The sequence below is a fragment of the Salvelinus alpinus genome, unplaced genomic scaffold (assembly GCF_045679555.1).
Source record: "Salvelinus alpinus unplaced genomic scaffold, SLU_Salpinus.1 scaffold_43, whole genome shotgun sequence".
NCBI classification, from domain to species: domain Eukaryota; kingdom Metazoa; phylum Chordata; class Actinopteri; order Salmoniformes; family Salmonidae; genus Salvelinus; species Salvelinus alpinus.
In genome coordinates this window covers 488,162-509,054 of record NW_027255984.1, presented here as the reverse complement: position 1 = coordinate 509,054, position 20,893 = coordinate 488,162, and the positions used below count along the sequence as shown (strand labels likewise).

The following is a 20,893-nucleotide window of genomic DNA, read 5'->3' as shown; positions in this document are numbered from 1 at the left end:
ACACTACGCTGACAGACACAGCAAACCTTCTTGCCACAGCTCGCATTGATGTGCCATCCTGGATGAGCTGCACTACCTGAGCCACTTGTGTGGGTTGTAGACTCCGTCTCATGCTACCACTAGAGTGAAAGCACCGCCAGCATTCAAAAGTGACCAAAACATCAGCCAGGAAGCATAGGAACTGAGAAGTGGTCTGTGGTCACCACCTGCAGAACCACTCCTTTATTGGGGGTGTCTTGCTAATTGCCTATAATTTCCACCTGTTGTCTATTCCATTTGCACAACAGCATGTGAAATTTATTGTCAATCAGTGTTGCTTCCTAAGTGGACAGTTTGATTTCACAGAAGTGTGATTGACTTGGAGTTACATTGTGTTGTTTAAGTGTTCCCTTTATTTTTTTGAGCAGTGTATAAAACACTCAAAGTAATGGATATGATGCATCTATGGCCTCAGTTACACCTGGCACCTAAATGTAACTTCTGTCATCTGATCACTCCAAGCTGCATTAGGTTCAGATCTACCAGGATGGGCCTTTGATGCAGTCAGGCCACCGAATATGCATAAGCAATATAAAGAGATGTGGGGAAAAGTACATTTTACACACATTACCTTCATAAATCAAATGTTATAGGTCACAGGCAGATGTTATTGTAGTGAAATGCTAGACAAGACAAGTGGATTATGGTCATTGTAGTTAATTAAGTTTTATGAGCTAAACTATGTAGAATATTGGCCTGTTGGAAACTCCAACTCCCTACAACATCACACAGTTCAGGCTGGGTCTGATTTATCTCTAGAGAAACTACAACTCCCTACAACATCACACAGTTCAGGCTGGGTCTGATTTATCTCTAGAGAAACTACAACTCCCTACTACATCACACAGTTCAGTCTGGATCTGATTTATCTCTAGAGAAACTACAACTCCCTACTACATCACACAATTCAGGCTGGGTCTGATTTATCTCCAGTCTAGCTCTAGACACACCCTCTCGGTAGACAGGCCAAAGGAGCTTGCCCCAATTCAGGGAACCGTTGATCAACTTCAGAGGAACTGTGTCTAGAGTGATTTCCTGTTGTTTTGACACCTCACTAGAAGACTAGAATAACTAGCTGTTGCTACAGAACGAGACGACCAATTCACAGTTAGTCTGTGTCTCGTTCTCCACACACGGACCAAGATCACGTGTTTTCTATATGCACAAGATAGTTTGACTATATAAGGCTTCTGAACTCCTTGTGTCATCGAGCTCTCGGCCTTCCACCTCAGAGTGTAGGGCTGACCAGCTACATTATTGCAATTCTTATCAAATAAAGGTTGATTGTTTGAAGAAATGTCAAAGTCTCTTTTTATTGGTTAGAATTTCCACCACAATGTGCAATAGGCTTTTTCAATACCAACAATTTTTCAATACCAACGACTCATAGTACAGAATGAATGACTGACTGCCCAGTTCACCGTCTCACCTCATACTGTATTGGAGCAGCAGCAGCTGACTGCCCAGTTCAACATCAGTTCACCGTCTCACCTCATACTGTATTGGAGCAGCAGCAGCTGACTGCCCAGTTCAACATCAGTTCACCGTCTCACCTCATACTGTATACAGATAGTTTGACTATATAAGTGTAACAGTATAACTTTACGTCCGTCCCCTCGCCCCGACACGGGCGCGAACCAGGGACCCTCTGCACACATCAACAACTGACACCCACGAAGCATCGTTACCCATCGCTCCACAAAAGCCGCGGCCCTTGCAGAGCAAGGGGAACCACTACTTCTAGGTTTCAGAGCAAGTGACGTAACCGACTGAAAGGCTGCTAGCACGCACCACCGCTAACTAGCTAGCCATTTCACATCCGTTACACTCACCCCCCTTCAACCTCCTCCTTTTCCGCAGCAACCAGTGATCCGGGTCAACAGCATCAATGTAACAGGATAACTTTAGGCTGCTAGCGCGCACCACCGCTAACTAGCTAGCCATTTCACATCCGTTACATAAGGCTTCTGAACTCCTTGTGTCATCGAGCTCTCGGCCTTCCACCTCAGAGTGTAGGGCTGACCAGCTATATTATTGCAATTCTTATCAAATAAAGGTTGATTGTTTGAAGAAATGACAAAGTCTCTCCTGAGTGGTTAGAATTTCCACCACAATGTGCAGTAGGCTTTTTCAATACCAACAATGATAGACTAAGGTTGATTTACTTCTGTGTTTTGAGTCGTTGTCCTGTTGCATCACCCAACTTCTGTTGAGCTTCAATTGGCGGACAGACAGCCTAACATTCTCCTGCAAAATGTCTTGATATACTTGGGAATTCATTTTTCCAGACTGAGTACAGAATGAATGACTGACTGCCCGGTTCAACATCAGTTCACCATCTCACCTCATACTGTATTGGAGCAGCAGCAGCTGACTGCCCAGTTCAACGTCAGTTCACCGTCTCACCTCATACTGTATTGGAGCAGCAGCAGCTGACTTGATCGTTGATGCTAATCATCATGTTTTGAATCTGAGAGTAAATAGAGCCGACTACAACTCTAAAAATGAAGGGTTCAACTGGAGTTGTTCTCAGATCCCCTAAGAACCGTAGGGTTCTTGGTCAATGAAAAACAGCCCCAAAAGGTTCTTCAAAGAACTTGTTAGAAGGTGGGGTTCACTCTAACTTTATGGAAAAAGGTTTATTCAATAAATATACAACTCCTCTCATATTGGGAAGAACCCCCCCCCTGAATTTTCAGGACTTAAGGGCAGTTTATTTCAAATGTGGTACCCGGACGGAGAAAATCCAATAAGCGTTTTATAGTTTCATCCTTAGGGTAACTTACCCTAAAGTGGACACACTCCCATCAGTTTCTGAGACAACTGCCCAGACTTTGTAGACTGTTTAATAATGCTTAAACCTCATCTTTATCAAATTATCCATTAAAGATACCAACTCAAAACCTACGTTCGTCTACATATGGGTTGTTTAAATTGTATCTAATTATATTCCCAGTATTACTTTATCAAATCTCTAGTAATCATTATAGACACATACAATTCATCATATTTTCACAGAATCCATATAAAACGTAAGAAATTCTCAGGTACTCACGACAACCATTCCATTTGCTTTTTCAAGGACTCTCCGCAGCTACGAAGCAGCTCTCCAAACATACTCCCAGCGGAACCCCAAAAATATATGTTTGTCCGGACAATGACCGGATTGTCAACGGTTCTCTAACCTCCCAGAGACCAAGGCAAAATCAAGCCTCCCAGGAACTATAGACCTTCCGCTGCTTTCTAAACTATCATCCCCTCTCAATACCACCCTGTGATCTTCTATGATGGCAGTGAAGTAACAGAACCCCAAGATAACGTTATATCAAAGCTTATTATCCACATGTCAATCATCTGATTCAGAATATTTCTATATGACGAACTATAGATCTCCGTGAGGAACTATAGACCTCTAGGAGGAACTATAGATCTCTGTGAGGAACTATAGATCTCTGTGAGGAACTATAGACCTCTAGGAGGAACTATAGATCTCTGTGAGGAACTATAGACCTCTAGGAGGGACTATAGATCTCTGTGAGGAACTATAGATCTCTGTGAGGAACTATAGATTTCTGTGAGGAACTATAGATCTCTGTGAGGAACTATAGATCTCTGTGAGGAACTATAGATCTCTGTGAGGAACTATAGATCTCTGTGAGGAACTATAGATCTCTAGGAGGAACTATAGATCTCTGTGAGGACCTATAGATCTCGGTGAGGAACTATAGATCTCTGTGAGGACCTATAGATCTCTAGGAGGAACTATAGATCTCTGTGAGGAACTATAGATCTCTGTGAGGAACTATAGATCTCTGTGAGGAACTATAGATCTCTAGGAGTAACTATAGATCTCTGTGAGGAACTATAGATCTCTAGGAGGAACTATAGATCTCTGTGAGGAACTATAGATCTCTAGGAGGAACTATAGATTTCTGTGAGGAACTATAGATCTCTAGGAGTAACTATAGATCTCTGTGAGGAACTATAGATCTCTGTGAGGAACTATAGATCTCTGTGAGGAACTATAGATCTCTAGAAGGAACTATAGATCTCTGTGAGGAACTATAGATCTCTGTGAGGAACTATAGATCTCTGTGAGGAACTATAGATCTCTGTGAGGAACTATAGACCTCTAGGAGGAACTATAGATCTCTGTGAGGAACTATAGACCTCTAGGAGGGACTATAGATCTCTGTGAGGAACTATAGATCTCTGTGAGGAACTATAGATTTCTGTGAGGAACTATAGATCTCTGTGAGGAACTATAGATCTCTGTGAGGAACTATAGATCTCTGTGAGGAACTATAGATCTCTAGGAGGAACTATAGATCTCTGTGAGGACCTATAGATCTCGGTGAGGAACTATAGATCTCTGTGAGGACCTATAGATCTCTAGGAGGAACTATAGATCTCTGTGAGGAACTATAGATCTCTGTGAGGAACTATAGATCTCTGTGAGGAACTATAGATCTCTAGGAGTAACTATAGATCTCTGTGAGGAACTATAGATCTCTAGGAGGAACTATAGATCTCTGTGAGGAACTATAGATCTCTAGGAGGAACTATAGATTTCTGTGAGGAACTATAGATCTCTAGGAGTAACTATAGATCTCTGTGAGGAACTATAGATCTCTGTGAGGAACTATAGATCTCTGTGAGGAACTATAGATCTCTAGAAGGAACTATAGATCTCTGTGAGGAACTATAGATCTCTGTGAGGAACTATAGATCTCTGTGAGGAACTATAGATCTCTGTGAGGAACTATAGATCTCTAGGAGGAACTATAGATCTCTAGGAGGAACTATAGATCTCTAGGAGGAACTATAGATCTCTAGGAGGAACTATAGATCTCTAGGAGGAACTATAGATTTCTGTGAGGAACTATAGATCTCTAGGAGTAACTATAGATCTCTGTGAGGAACTATAGATCTCTGTGAGGAATTATAGATCTCTGTGAGGAACTATAGATCTCTAGAAGGAACTATAGATCTCTGTGAGGAACTATAGATCTCTGTGAGGAACTATAGATCTCTGTGAGGGACTATAGATCTCTGTGAGGGACTATAGATCTCTGTGAGGGACTATAGATCTCTAGTGAGGAACTATAGATCTCTGTGAGGAACTACAGATATCTAGGAGGAACTATAGATCTCTGTGAGGAACTATAGATCTCTAGGAGGAACTATAGATCTCTGTGAGGAACTATAGATCTCTAGGAGGAACTATAGATCTCTATGCGGAACTATAGATCTCTTTGAGGAACTATAGATCTCTAGGAGGAACTATAGATCTCTGTGGGGGACTATAGATCTCTGTGAGGAACTATAGATCTCTGTGAGGAACTATAGATCTCTACGAGAAACTCTAGATCTCTGTGAGGAACTATAGATCTCTAGGAGGAACTATAGATCTCTAGGAGGAACTATAGATCTCTGTGAGGAACTATAGATCTCTAGGAGGAACTATAGATCTCTGTGAGGACCTATAGATCTCTGTGAGGACCTATAGATCTCTAGGAGGAACTATAGATCTCTGTGAGGAACTATAGATCTCTGTGAGGAACTATAGATCTCTGTGGGGAACTATAGATCTCTAGTAGGAACTATAGATCTCTGTGAGGAACTATAGATAACTAGGAGTAACTATAGATCTCTGTGAGGAACTATAGATCTCTAGGAGGAACTATAGATCTCTGTGAGGAACTATAGATCTCTAGGAGGAACTATAGATCTCTAGGAGGAACTATAGATCTCTGTGAGGAACTATAGATCTCTGTGAGGAACTATAGATCTCTGTGAGGAACTATAGATCTCTGTGAGGAACTATAGATCTCTAGAAGGAACTATAGATCTCTGTGAGGAACTATAGATATCTGTGAGGAACTATAGATCTCTCTGAGGAACTATAGATCTCTCTGAGGAACTATAGATCTCTCTGGGGAACTATAGATCTCTGTGAGGAACTATAGATCTCTGTGAGGAACTATAGATCTCTGTGAGGGACTATAGATCTTTGTGAGGAACTATAGATCTCTGTGAGGAACTATAGATCTCTGTGAGGAACTATAGATATCTAGGAGGAACTATAGATCTCTGTGAGGAACTATAGATCTCTGTGAGGAACTATAGATCTCTGTGAGGAACTATAGATCTCTGTGAGGAACTATAGATCTCTGTGAGGGACTATAGATCTTTGTGAGGAACTATAGATCTCTGTGAGGAACTATAGATCTCTGTGAGGAACTATAGATATCTAGGAGGAACTATAGATCTCTGTGAGGAACTATAGATCTCTGTGAGGAACTATAGATCTCTAGGAGGAACTATAGATCTCTGTGAGGAACTATAGATCTCTAGGAGGACCTATAGATCTCTATGAGGAACTATAGATCTCTGTGAGGAACTATAGATCTCTAGGAGGAACTATAAATCTCTAGGAGGAACTATAGATCTCTAGTAGGAACTAAGACTCAGTCACACAACTCACATATCACAGTCACACATCTCTCATATCAGTCACGCAACTCTCAAATCACAGTCACAATGCTATTCCCAAACATACCTAATCAATTAGTTGTTTTTGAACAATATTTTAACCTGCAGGAATATTTTCACATTTATATCTCATGGTTAGTTCCTAGGATAATGCAACTCATACATTTACATCTTTCAATACTTCTAAAATGGGGTACAGGTTTAAAATAATTACAGGTGCACCTTACTATCTTATACTATATCATACATTGTCTTAGTTAACACAGATTCTAGTTTTCATCCAGTTCACACAGATAGCTGGCTCACCCCTCTTTACACCTCCAAGGTGACCCCCTCACACAGGAATACACACTGAGCCTACTGCCTCGGCCCTGTTTACACCTCCAAGGAGCCCCCCTCGCATAGGAATACACATTCAGAGCCTACTGCCTCGGCCCTGTTTACACCTCCAAGGAGCCCCCCTCACACAGGAATACACACTCAGAGCCTACTGCCTCTGCCCTGTTTACACCTCCAAGGTGCCCCCTCACACAGGAATACACTCAGAGCCTACTGCCTCGGCCCTGTTTACACCTCCAAGGAGCCTCCCTCACACAGGAATACACACTCAGAGCCTACTGCCTCGGCCCTGTTTACACCTCCAAGGAGCCCCCCTCACACAGGAATACACACTCAGAGCCTACTGCCTCGGCTCTGTTTACACCTCCAAGGAGCCCCCCCCTCACACAGGAATACACACTCAGAGCCTACTGCCTCGGCCCTGTTTACACCTCCAAGATGCCCCCCTCACACAGGAATACACACTCAGAGCCTACTGCCTCGGCCCTGTTTACACCTCCAAGGAGCCCCCCCTCACACAGGAATACACACTCAGAGCCTACTGCCTCGGCCCTGTTAACACCTCCAAGATGCCCCCCTCACACAGGAATACACACTCAGAGCCTACTGCCTCGGCCCTGTTTACACCTCCAAGGAGCCCCCCCTCACACAGGAATACACACTCTGAGCCTACGAGGCTTTTCTAAAAACTCCACTTGTTTCGCTCACCTCATTCTTTCTTTTAAACTAGGTCCGAGATGTGGTATCCACTCGGCTTGCTGCCTCTCAGATCAAAGGTGGGTCCATCTGCTCCGTTCCCGAAGCGTGGTCTCCCTGAGATCCCAAGTTTGAGAAATCCCTCGTGCACCATTTACCCAGGTCCTCAGGAGCCAGGTCATTTACCCAGGTCGTCAGGAGCCAGGTCATTTACCCAGGTCGTCAGGAGCCAGGTCATTTACCCAGGTCATCAGGAGCCAGGTCATTTACCCAGGTCATTTACCCAGGTCGTCAGGAGGCAGGTCATTTACCCAGGTCGTCAGCAGCCAGGTCATTTACCCAGGTCGTCAGGAGCCAGGTCATTTACCCAGGTCATTTACCCAGGTCCTCAGGAGCCAGGTCATTTACCCAGGTCATTTACCCAGGTCGTCAGCAGCGGTCACCAAGTCAGATTCACATCCCCATTGCCAAGTGTGGTTAATTTCTTTAATATCAAATGAGGAGAGACAAACTTATCACACAAGTCTGAGTTATTCTTAAACTAAATCTTTATTCACTTATTAATAAGGGAGCAGGTCAATACAACACACACATATAAAGTCAATCAATTGAGTGCTCTACGATAATGATGGCTGGTCGACAAATCACCACCAGATGATTCTTTGAGAGCCACAAGACAAAAGTACAAAGGTCTTTCACCCTACATGACGAACAACAGATGTATAGAACGGGTCCCAAGGTTAAGATTTGTATAAAATATACTTATAATTCACAGCAGACAGTATCTGCTGTAAAAACAGTACTCTTTGTGTAGTGACCAGGGTCTGGCCCTGGGGTCATCTCTCCCTGGTACCATATAGAACAGAAACATTAACTCATGCTCTGGAATGTGGTCTCGTTAGGTTTTATCACCCAAAAGACATTGTAAATCTTCTGTCAGTGTTTTCTCCCAGAGGCCCATCCTCAGTAGAACACACAGACACAATAGTTCTAAGATCCCTCTTTTCTGTTGCAAAAAACAACCATTTGATGCAATAAAAGTATTATAACATAAAGTTACAGTTTTGCTCTGTGTCCACTGAAAGTTGACTAGTAACAACAACTGGGACATAAAAGACACCCACCATGAGACCCACTAAATCTGCCCAAGAAGAGGAAAACAAAAGAAAACCCCACAACAAACTTAAAGACAGGAAGCAAACCAAAAAGGTGGAGCAACTAAAGGTGTTGACTCTCCACATCTATCAAGACAACTGGAGCACTGGGCCAGACACTCTTAAATAGAACCTGGACCAGCTCAGGTGAAACACTTTCCTACTAACGAGATGGACAAGCCAGTACAGGTGTAACACATACTGACTAACGAGGTGACACCAAACAGTGCTTCCTACGTGCTTCCCCACTAGCTTCTAGAACTCTTCTCTTCCTAAAACTCACGAGCTTCTAGAACTTTCGTCCCCTTGGAACGAGCCCAAACAAAACTCATCTCCAATACGGAAAAACGTGCAGTCAAAATAAGATCCATGGCAACTCACTGTCTAAACGCAAAACACAAAACTTTTTGACTGCCAACCCTGAGACAATCAGAAACCAAGTTGTCCGTACCATGGACACAAGCACCAAAAACGCTGTTGTTTTGACAAGTAGCAATAAACTACTGATATCGATTAGGGGGGAAATCAGGTTGTACTTGCTGTTGAAACTAACAACTAAAAAAACACATGGAAATGGGAGATATCTTTTAGCTCACTGGTTAGAGGACAACCTGCAGAAGACAGTCAGCTACATTTTGGAGTGATGCATTTAAATGTAGGGGTCGCTAAACAAAGGAACGCAACACTTATTTGTCATAACTGTTAAGAGAATTTCTTTCTCAATGTTCATAAACTGAACTTCACTTAAACTACTCTGTCTGTTACTAAGAATTTGTAAGGTTCTTATTGAAATGAAACAGACAGAGTCCAGTATACAATTGTCAGCAAAGTTTATTCATGAGATCTGCTGTGCATATACAAAAAACGTTATTTTTATACTATTCTCTTAACCTACGCACATACATACACACTAAACTTTGGATTCTCTCTTTCTCTCCTGGAGTCTCACCAAAGTTTATTACCACACAGCCGCAAACGTCCCACCGGCCAATAGCCAGGGAAAATACAGCGAGCCATATTCAAATAACATGATATAAAAATCAAACTTTCATTAAATCACACATGTGAATCCAGCCAACATGTCAGATTTCAAAAAAGCTTTTCGGCGAAAGCATAAGATGCTATTATCTGATGATAGCACATCAGTAAACAAACAGAGTAGCATATTTCAACACTGCAAGCACGACACAAAACGCAGAAATAAAATATAAATCATGCCTTACCTTTGACGAAATTCTTTTGTTGGCACTCCAATATGTCCCATAAACATCACAAATGGTCTTTTTGTTCGATTAATTCCGTCTATATATATCCAAAATGTCAATTTATTTGGACCGTTTCATCCAGAAAAACACAGCTTCCAACTTTCGCCAAGTCACTACAAAACATATCAAAAGTTACATGTAAATTTACCAAAACATTTCAAACTACTTTTGTCATACAACGTTAGGTATTTTTAAACGTTAATAATCGATCAATTTGAAGACGGGATGATCTGTGTTCAATACAAAACGAAACCAAACTGACGCAACTTTTTTCATAACGTGACTCTCTCAAAAAATTTACTTCATGTGACCCTCATTTACGATAGCCCTACTTCTTCAGTACACAAAGGAATAACCTCAACCGATTTCCAAGGACTGGTGACATCCAGTGGAAGCGGTAGGAACTTCAAGCAAGTCCATTAGAAATCTGGTGTCTCTAAAAAAACTAATTGAAAAGACAGTGACATCAAAAAAAAAAAAATTCTGAATGGTTTGTCCTCAGGGTTTTGCCTGCTACATAAGTTCTGTTATTCTCACAGACATGATTCAAACAGTTTTAGAAACTTCAGAGTGTTTTCTATCCGAATCTACTAATAATATGCATATCTTATATTCTGGGGATGAGTAGTAGGCAGTTGAATTTTGGCATGCTATTTTTCCCAAAAGTGAAAAAGCTGCCCCCTGCCCTCATTTTGTTTTCCTTAGGCACACACATACCTTCCTCTCTTCCCATGTACATGCTACATAACCTCTTTCTTATGAACGAACATTATTTATCAATACAGAAAAACAGGGCAGAATTCAATTAGTTATAGTTCTAGGTTAAATGTATACATCATTTAGTCATTATTCATAAAATTCATAACAATAACTCATCGATATCATGCTAAAATTAATTGTGCGAGAGGAGGAAGATGAGGTTGCACGTCCTGTTAAAACTAACAGCTCAAAAACCACACGGAATCTGGGAATAATGTGTACATCCCTGGTTAAAGGATAATTTGTAGAAAACAGCTCGCTACATTTTGAAGTGTTGCATTTTGATTCAAGTGGGTCACCAACGTGGTAAGTGTAACACAACTCTGTTTTTGTTAGTTACTTTTTGTTAAATCACATAAATAGTACTCTTCCAATTCAGAGCCTGGATTTTCCCCCTGAGGCTAATATCCATATCATGTTGAAATCAAATGATAAGGGGGCAAACGTTTAGGCTTCTACATTGTGACATTAAAATACTCCTACTACAATGTTAAAACATTCTACATTGTGACATTAATTCATTGATATCATGAAACAACTCCTTCATGTATGTATTTTCTATTACTTGATCAGAGATATTTTATCAGATTATCTCAAGATTCCTCTCCTGTGTGTGTTGGTGTACTCTTAGATTGCCAGATAGAACAAAACTCTTCCCACATTGATTACAGCTGTAAGATTTCTCTCCTGTGTGTGTTCTCTGGTGTACTCTCAGATTGCCAGATTGAACAAAACTCTTCCCACATTGATTACAGCTATAAGGTTTCTCTCCTGTGTGTGTTCTCTGGTGAAGAGTCAGATTGCTAGACCTAGGAAAACTCTTCCCACATTCATTACAGCTATATGGTTTCGCTCCTGTGTGTGTTCTCTGGTGTGATATCAGGCTGCTTAGGTGAGTAAAACTCTTCCCACATTGAGTACAGCTAAAAGGTTTCTCTCCTGTGTGTATTCTCTGGTGTGAAATCAGGCTGCTTAGCTGAGTAAAACTCTTCCCACATCGATCACAGCTATACGGTTTCTCTCCTGTGTGTGTTATCTGGTGTATCTTCAGATGGCTAGATGTAAAAAAAAAAAAAAAAAAAAAACTCTTCAGCTATAAGGTTTCTCTCCTGTGTGTGTTCTCTGGTGAATAGTCAGATTACACAACTTTGTAAAACTATTCCCACATTCATCACAGCTATATGATTTCTCTCCTGTGTGTGTTCTCTGGTGTGACATCATGTTGCTTAGCTGAGTAAAACTCTTCCCACATTGACCACAGCTATATGGTTTCTCTCCTGTGTGTGTTCTCTGGTGTATCTTCAGTTGGCTAGATGTTAAAAACTCTTCCCACATTGAGTACAGCTATAAGGTTTCGCTCCTGTGTGTATTCTCTGGTGTATCTTCAGGTGGCTAGATGTAAAAAAACTCTTCCCACATTGAGTACAGCTATACGGTTTCTCTCCTGTGTGTGTTCTTTGGTGTACAGTAAGATGGCTAGATGTATAAAAACTCTTCCCACATTCATCACAGCTATACGGTCTCTCTCCTGTGTGTGTTCTCTGGTGTGATATCAGGCTGCTTAGCTGAGTAAAACTCATCCCACATTGACCACAGCTATAAGGTCTCTCTCCTGTGTGTGTTCTCTGGTGTGATATCAGGCTGGTTGAATGAGTAAAACTCTTCCCACATTGAGTACAGCTATAAGGTCTCTCTCCTGTGTGTGTTCTCTGGTGTGATATCAGGCTGGATGAATGAGTAAAACTCTTCCCACATTGAGTACAGCTATAAGGTTTTTCTCCTATGTGTGTTCTCTGGTGTGATATCAGGCTGGTTGAATGCGTAAAACTCTACCCACATTGAGTACAGCTATAAGGTTTCTCTACTGTGTGGATTATCTGATGAATTTTAATGCCTGCTGAGGAGGTGAATCTCTTCCCACAGTGAGGTTTCTTCCCTGTGGATCTCTGCAGGTGTTTCTTGAGGTGTTGTAATGTGTAGAGACTCTTCTCTGCATCATGATGTTGTTGAGGCTCCCCAGAGGATCCACGGTTGTCCCGTCTCTGTCCTGTGTGAACAACAAAGTCAGACAGATGGTTAAAGGCCCACAACAGCGGAAATCCACTGTAAAAGGTGATGCCAACAGCGTAGCCATGATGTTGTACAACAATTGACGTCTGTAATGAATGTAATGACTATTTGACATTTGTCTTAAAATGAGCAAGAACAGTCATATTTTGTCTTCTTTTCACATTAGTAGTAACATCTAAGATTGTAGACTAGAAATAAGTTATTCATGTTGTTGAAACTCTAAGCAGTGTGGCAGACGACTTTTGTTCTCCAATATAGGCCCCTTTCTGTGTTTAATAAAATTGTGGCACGAGGGTGATGCACATGCAATTTGGTTGTAGAAACTCCTCCCTGCTAATGAGGAAACCGATAGTTATGGATGTAATATATCTGCCTGGAGCAAAAACGGTAAGCAAAGATTTTAGTTTTTCACGATGTATTCTGAATGTGAATGGGGGAAAACTCAGGGGAGTAGCCTCCATTTACAAGTTGCTTATGAGTACATTTCACACTACTTTGGATTATAATTGTAAGGATCGTTTGAATGTCCTGCTTAATATAATGTTTGTGTCATCATCGCAAATCAACCACTTTGTATTTAAAAAACACTTCAACCAGTAAAATGCTCTTTGGCTTTTCCATCAGCCTGACAATGAGGGTTTGTACACTGTTTGCCAAATTGGCCCATAACTTCACCTAACAACAAATATACCTGTAATGAACAAAGAAGCACTTTGGTTGTTGTTGCATGACATACATAGTGTACTCTAGGACCCATAACAATAACATAGACCTACTGTAGGACCCATAACTTCACCTAACAACAACGTAGACCTACAGTAGGACCCATAACAATAACATAGACCTACTGTATGACCCATAACTTCACCTAACAATAACATAGACCTACTGTAGGACCCATAACTTCACCTAACAACAAATAAAGGAAAATAGCTCTGTGTGTTGTACAATAGCCTATCCATCAAGGAACAGTTCTCTACACATTATGAGCTAAGTATCTCTGTGTCTAAACAGACTAACGAGACCCTACTGTAAATCAAGCAGACAACAACACATTATAAACATCAATTTGTTAGGGATGTTAGATCCAACGTGGAGCACGGCATAACTGTCTTTACCAGAGTAATGAATGAAGAAGCACTTTGGTTGTTGTTGCATGTTGTGATGTTTGTCATGTGACTGTCTTTCAGAAAATGATTTCCTGGATCAGCTGATGATAGTTGAACATGTGACTAACTAAACAGCTACAGTATTAACAATTATGTGTAATTATTGAAGAACCGCGTTAATGACAGTATCCATTTGGGTGTTGTCAATAAACTTAAGGTGACTCTCGGTTAGAACCATTGGATTTTGCAAACTCTGAAATTATTTAGGATTTCTGTGCCCATGAAAACTGTTTTCCCAGCGTAATATAAGGCGACACTAAATGTTACGTAGGTAGAGTGCATTTCAGAGATCTGAATACAAAAAACTGTATTAACAGGACAATAACCTAAACCACAAGGCCAAGTGACCTAGTTACAGTTTGGACTTAAATCGTCTTTAAAATCTATGGAAAGACTTGAAAATGGCTTTCTAGCAATGATCAACAACTAACTTGACAGAACAGGAAGGATTTAAAAAGAATAATGAATTTTCACATGAAGATCTGTCTCCTATTGGATGACATCACGACTTCCCATCAAGCCAACTCCTTGAAGGCCTTACTATGACATCACTCACTCCTTCTATTTTGCAGTTTAAAAAAAAATAAACTATTTTGCCCAAAACTATTTATTTGTTTCCCTTTAGTGTGTTTATACTTTACTGTATTTATATATCACTTTTCAACAGGAAAAGTTAAAATCACTGGAGGACGTCATGAACAATTCCTACATTTTTTATTTTTCAACTTTATTTAACCAGGTAGGCCAGTTGAGAACAAGTTCTCATTTACAACTGCGACCTGGCCAAGATAAAGCAAAGCAGTGCGACAAAAAAACAACAGAGTTACACGTGGGATAAACAAACGTACAGTCAATAACACAATAGAAAAATCGATATACAGTGTGTGCAAATGGAGTGAGGAGGTAAGGCAATAAATTGGCCATAGTAGCGAAGTAATTACAATTTAGCATATTAACACTGGAGTGATAGATGTGCAGATGATGTTGTGCAAGTAGAAATACTGGTGTGCAAAAGAGAGAAAAAAAGTTAATAAAAACATGGGGATGAGGTAGGCAGTTGGATGGGCTATTTACAGATGGGCTGTGTACAGCTGCAGCGATCGGTAAGCTGCTCAGATAGCTGATGTTTAAAGTTAGTGAGGGAGATGTCTCCAACTTCAGCAATTTTTGCATTTCGTTCCAGTCATTGGCAGCAGAGAACTGGAAGGAAAGGTGGCCAAAGTAGGTGTTGGCTTTGTGGATGACCAGTGAGATATACTTCCTGGAGCGCGTGCTATGGGTGGGTGTTGCTATGGTGACCAGTGATCTGAGTTAAGGCGGCCTAGCAAAGACTTATAGATGACCTGGAGGCAGTGGGTTTGGCGACGAATATGTAGCGAGGGCCAGCCGACGAGAGCAGTGGTATATGGGGCTTTGGTGACAAAACGGATGGCACTGTGATAGACTGCATCCAGTTTGCTGTGTAGAGTGTTGGAGGCTATTTTGAAAATGAAATCGCCGAAGTCAAGGATCGGTAGGATAGTCAGTTTTACGAGGGTATGTTTGGCAGTGTGAGTGAAGGAGGCTTTGTTGCGAAATAGGAAGCCAATTCTAGATTTAATTTTGGATTGGAAATGCTTAATATTAGTCTGGAAGGAGAGTTTACAGTCTAGCCAGACACCTAGATATTTATAGTTGTCCACATATTCTAAGTCAGAACCGTCCAGAGTAGTGATGCTAGTCGGGCGGGTGTGGGCAGCGATCGGTTGTTGATTGATCGGTTGTTCTTATCGGCTGTTGAGTCTGCTGATAAGAATACGGTGATTGACAGAGTCAAAAGCCTTGGCCAGGTTGATGAAGACGGCTGCACAGTACTGTCTTTTATCGATGGCGGTTATGATATCGTTTAGTACCTTGAGCGTGGATGAGGTGCACCCGTGACCAGCTCGGAAACCGGATTTCACAGCGGAGAAGGTATGGTGGGATTCGAAATGGTCAGTGATCTGTTTGTTAACTTGGCTTTCGAAGACTTTAGAAAGGCAGGGCAGGATGGATATAGGTCTGTAACAGTTTGGGTCTAGAGTGTCACACCCTTTGAAGAGGGGGATGACCACGGCAGCTTTCCAATCTTTAGGAATCTCGGACGATACGAAAGAAAAGTTGAACAGAATATACAGTGGGGAGAACAAGTATTTGATACACTGCCGATTTTGCAGGTTTTCCTACTTACAAAGCATGTAGAGGTCTGTAATTCTTATCATAGGTACACTTCAACTGTGAGAGACGGAATCTAAAACAAAAATCCAGAAAATCACATTGTATGATTTTTAAGTAATTAATTTGCATTTTATTGCATGACATAAGTATTTGATACATCAGAAAAGCAGAACTTAATATTTGGTACAGAAACCTTTGTTTGCAATTACAGAGATCATACGTTTCCTGTAGTTCTTGACCAGGTTTGCACACACTGCAGCAGGGATTTTGGCCCACTCCTCCATACAGACCTTCTCCAGATCCTTCAGGTTTCGGGGCTGTCGCTGGGCAATATGGACTTTCAGCTCCCTCCAAAGATTTTCTATTGGGTTCAGGTCTGGAGACTGGCTAGGCCACTCCAGGACCTTGAGATGCTTCTTACGGAGCCACTCCTTAGTTGCCCTGGCTGTGTGTTTCGGGTCGTTGTCATGCTGGAAGACCCAGCCACGACCCATCTTCAATGCTCTTACTGAGGGAAGGAGGTTGTTGGCCAAGATCTCGCGATACATGGCCCCATCCATCCTCCCCTCAATACGGTGCAGTCGTCCTGTCCCCTTTGCAGAAAACCATCCCAAAAGAATGATGTTTCCACCTCCATGCTTCACGGTTGGGATGGTGATCTTGGGGTTGTACTCATCCTTCTTCTTCCTCCAAACATGAAGAGTGAAGTTTAGACCAAAAAGCTCTATTTTTGTCTCAACAGACCACATGACCTTCTCCCATTCCTCCTCTGGATCATCCAGATGGTCATTGGCAAACTTCAGACGGGCCTGGACATGCGCTGGCTTGAGCAGGGGGACCTTGCGTGCGCTGCAGGATTTTAATCCATGACGGCGTAGTGTGTTACTAATGGTTTTCTTTGAGACTGTGGTCCCAGCTCTCTTCAGGTCATTGACCAGGTCCTGCCGTGTAGTTCTGGCTGATCCCTCACCTTCCTCATGATCATTGATGCCCCACGAGGTGAGATCTTGCATGGAGCCCCAGACCGAGGGTGATTGACCATCATCTTGAACTTCTTCCATTTTCTAATAATTGCGCCAACAGTTGTTGCCTTCTCACCAAGCTGCTTGCCTATTGTCCTGTAGCCCATCCCAGCCTTGTGCAGGTTTACAATTTTATCCCTGATGTCCTTACACAGCTCTCTGGTCTTGGCCATTGTGGAGAGGTTGGAGTCTGTTTGATTGAGGTTGTGGACAGGTGTCTTTTATACAGGTAACGAGTTCAAACAGGTGCAGTTAATACAGGTAATGAGTGGAGAACAGGAGGGCTTCTTAAAGAAAAACTAACAGGTCTGTGAGAGCCGGAATTCTTACTGGTTGGTAGGTGATCAAATACTTATGTCATGCAATAAAATGCAAATTAATTACTTAAAAATCATACAATGTGATTTTCTGGATTTTTGTTTTAGATTCCGTCTCTCACAGTTGAAGTGTACCTATGATAAAAATTACAGACCTCTACATGCTTTGTAAGTAGGAAAACCTGCAAAATCGGCAGTGTATCAAATACTTGTTCTCCCCACTGTATATATGTATATATATCTATATGTATATATATATATACCTTAATAAAAGGCACATGATAGCCAGCTTGGAGGTTTCCAAAAGGCATTCAGGCCAAAGAGTTCAATCTTGGTTTCATCAGACCAGAGAATCTTGTTTCTCATGGTCTGAGAGTCCTTTAGGTGCCTTTATGGCAAACTCCAAGCGGGCTGTCAGGTGCCTTTTACTGAGGAGTGGCTTCCGTCTGGCCACTCTACCACAAACGCCTGATTGGTGGAGTGCTGCAGAGATGGTTGTCCTTCCGGAAGGTTCTCCCATCTCAACAGAGGAACTCTAGAGCTCTGTCAGAGTAACCATCGGGTTCTTGGTCACCTCCCTGACAAAGGCCCTTCTCCCCCGATTGCGTAGTTTGGTCGGGTGGCCAGCTCTAGGAAGAGTCTTCCAAACTTCTTCCATTAAAAAATTATGGTGGCCACTGTGTTCTTGGGGACTTTCAATGTTGCAGACATTTTTTGGTACCATTCCCCAGATCTGTGCCTCGACACAATCCTGTCTCGGAGCTCTAAGGACAATTTATTCGACCTCTTTGCTTGGTGTTTGCTCTGACATGCATTGTCAACTGTTGGACATTATATAGACAGGTGTAATCATACACAATATGATTTCATGTGGCACAAACAAAAAACACAAATTCTCAGTCAAAAATATAAGTCAGAATACAGCCTTTCTATTCTCTCATTTGATTTCAGGATCTCTGAATGTTCTTCCACACAGAGAGCAGTGGTAGGACTTTTACCGTGTTTATCCTCTTATGCTCCTTCAGGCTACTTGACCAGGTAAAACCCTTTCCAGACTGGGAGCATTGGAAAGGCTTTTCTCCTCTGCATCCTTTCATGAGCTTTAAGGTACGCCATTCGTGAAAATCAATTTTTTCACTGGGAGCAGAAAATACTTTTCTCCTGTGTGTATTCTCTCATGCCTTTTCAGGTTAGTTAACATAGTACAACTCTTTCTACACTGGGAGCATTGGTAAGGCTTTTCTCCCGTGTGTGTCCTCTCATGCAGTTTTAGGTTCCCTAACCAGCAAAAACTATTTTCACAGTGGGAGCAGTGGTGTTGTCTCGCTGGTTTGGGCGTCTCTGGGTCTGGTTCCCCTGAAGGACTCTTCCCGCTGTCAGAGTGAGAGTTTGGTTTCTCTCCTTGCAAAGACACACAGAGTATGTCTTAAACACAGACCTAAATGAAACCTCCACATGATAAAACTGTCTTCCTATGAAATTTAATCTAGACTAGATCCCTCAATAAAACAGCAGAACTGGTCATCACAGAGTGGCTGTAGTGCTTTGCAGGCTGGGTAAATCCATTTGAATTCAATACATTTTTGACAGCATCCCCTTTGATTTAAAAAAATCTTTCCTTACATGTTTGACTATGGAAGAAGTGGTAAGAAAGTGACTTCATGTAACTGAATGTAAAAACATTCATGAGATATACAGTACCAGTCAAACGTTTGGACACACCTACTCATTCAAGGGTTATAATTATTTGTTTTACCATTTTATCTACATTGTAGAATAATAGTGAAGAAATCAAAACTATGAAATAACACATATGGAATCATGTAGTAACCAACAAAAAGTGGTAAACAATTCAAAATATAGCCACCTTGATGACAGCTTTGCACACTCTTGGCATTCTCTTAACCAGCTTCACCTGGAATGCTTTTCCAACAGTCTTGAAGCAGTTCCCACATATGCTGAGCACTTTTTGGCTGCTTTCCTTCACTCTGTGGTCCAACTCATCCCAAACCATCTCAATTGGGTTGAGGTCAGGTGATTGTGAAGGCCAGGTTATCTGGTGCAGCACTGCATCACTCTCCATTTTGGTCAAATAACTCTTACACAGCCTGGAGGTGTGTTGGGTCATTGTCCTGTTGAAAAACAAATGATAGTCCCACTAAGCGCAAACCAGATGGGATGGCGTATCGCTTCAAAATGCTGTGGTAGCCAGACAGGTGTGTGCCTTTCCAAATGAGGTCAATCAATTGAATTTACCACAGGTGGACTCCAATCAAGTTGTAGAAACATCTCAACAATGATCAATGGAAACAGTATGCACCGGAGTTCAATTTCAAGTCTCATAGCAAAGGGTCTGAATACTTATGTAAATAAGGTATTTCTGTTTTTTCTTTTTAATAAATGTGACATTTTTTCTCCAAACCTATTTTCTCTTTGTCATTACGGGGTATTGTGATGTCATTACAGGGTATTGTGTGTAGACTGAGGATTTTTATTTATTTAATCCATTGTAGAATAAGGCTGTAATGTAACAAAATGTGGAAAGACTTAAGTGACCAAAAAAGGGGGTTAAAGACATGTAAAAAATATATATATAATTTTTTACATCTCTTAGATATAAGACAGACACTTCAGAACAAACTTCCTTTAGATGTTCTGGGGGAAACAATGTTACGATGGTTACTGTTGTTCCATGTTGTGAATGTTATCCAATGCGTTATTATGGTTACTGTTGTTCCATCTTGTGAATGTTATCCAATGTGTTACTATGGGTTATAGCAGTATGGACTGTTGTTCCATGTTGTGAATGTTATCCAATGTGTTACTATGGGTTATAGCAGTATGGACTGTTGTTCCATGTTGTGAATGTTATCCAATGTGTTACTATGGGTTATAGCAGTATGGACAAATATTTTTTGTTGATACTTCCATGGGTCTTACAGTTCAAAATCAAATAGCAAAAGTATCCTTGGTATAACCTTCTTAAAACAGTACAATACAGGGGAAGCCCTTCATGCTGTTTAAACCTTCTTAAAACAATTCCACATAGCTTAGAAGAACCTCCCCCTCAGACAGGGCTTAGACTGTAATGGGTTAAAACTATCTGAAACTTACATTACTCTGAGACTAGTTATCCTGGGATCGTACATTACTCTGAGACTAGTTATCCTGGGATCGTACATTACTCTGAGACTAGTTATCCTGGGATCGTACATCTTACATTACTCAGACTAGTTATCCTGGGATCGTACATTACTCTGAGACTAGTTATCCTGGGGAATAGTTTTAATACATTTGCAAAAAATCTAAACCTGTTTTTGCTTTGGCATTAAGGGGTATTGTGATGGCATTATGGGGTATTGTGTGTAGATT

The 20,893-nt window shown here is 41.4% G+C and overlaps 1 pseudogene; it reads right to left on the bottom strand.

Moving 5' to 3' along the window:
• Window positions 1-10,682: 10,682 nt before the first annotated feature.
• On the bottom strand, window positions 10,683-12,778 carry LOC139567096 (zinc finger protein 180-like; annotated as a pseudogene).
• Window positions 12,779-20,893: the final 8,115 nt, after the last annotated feature.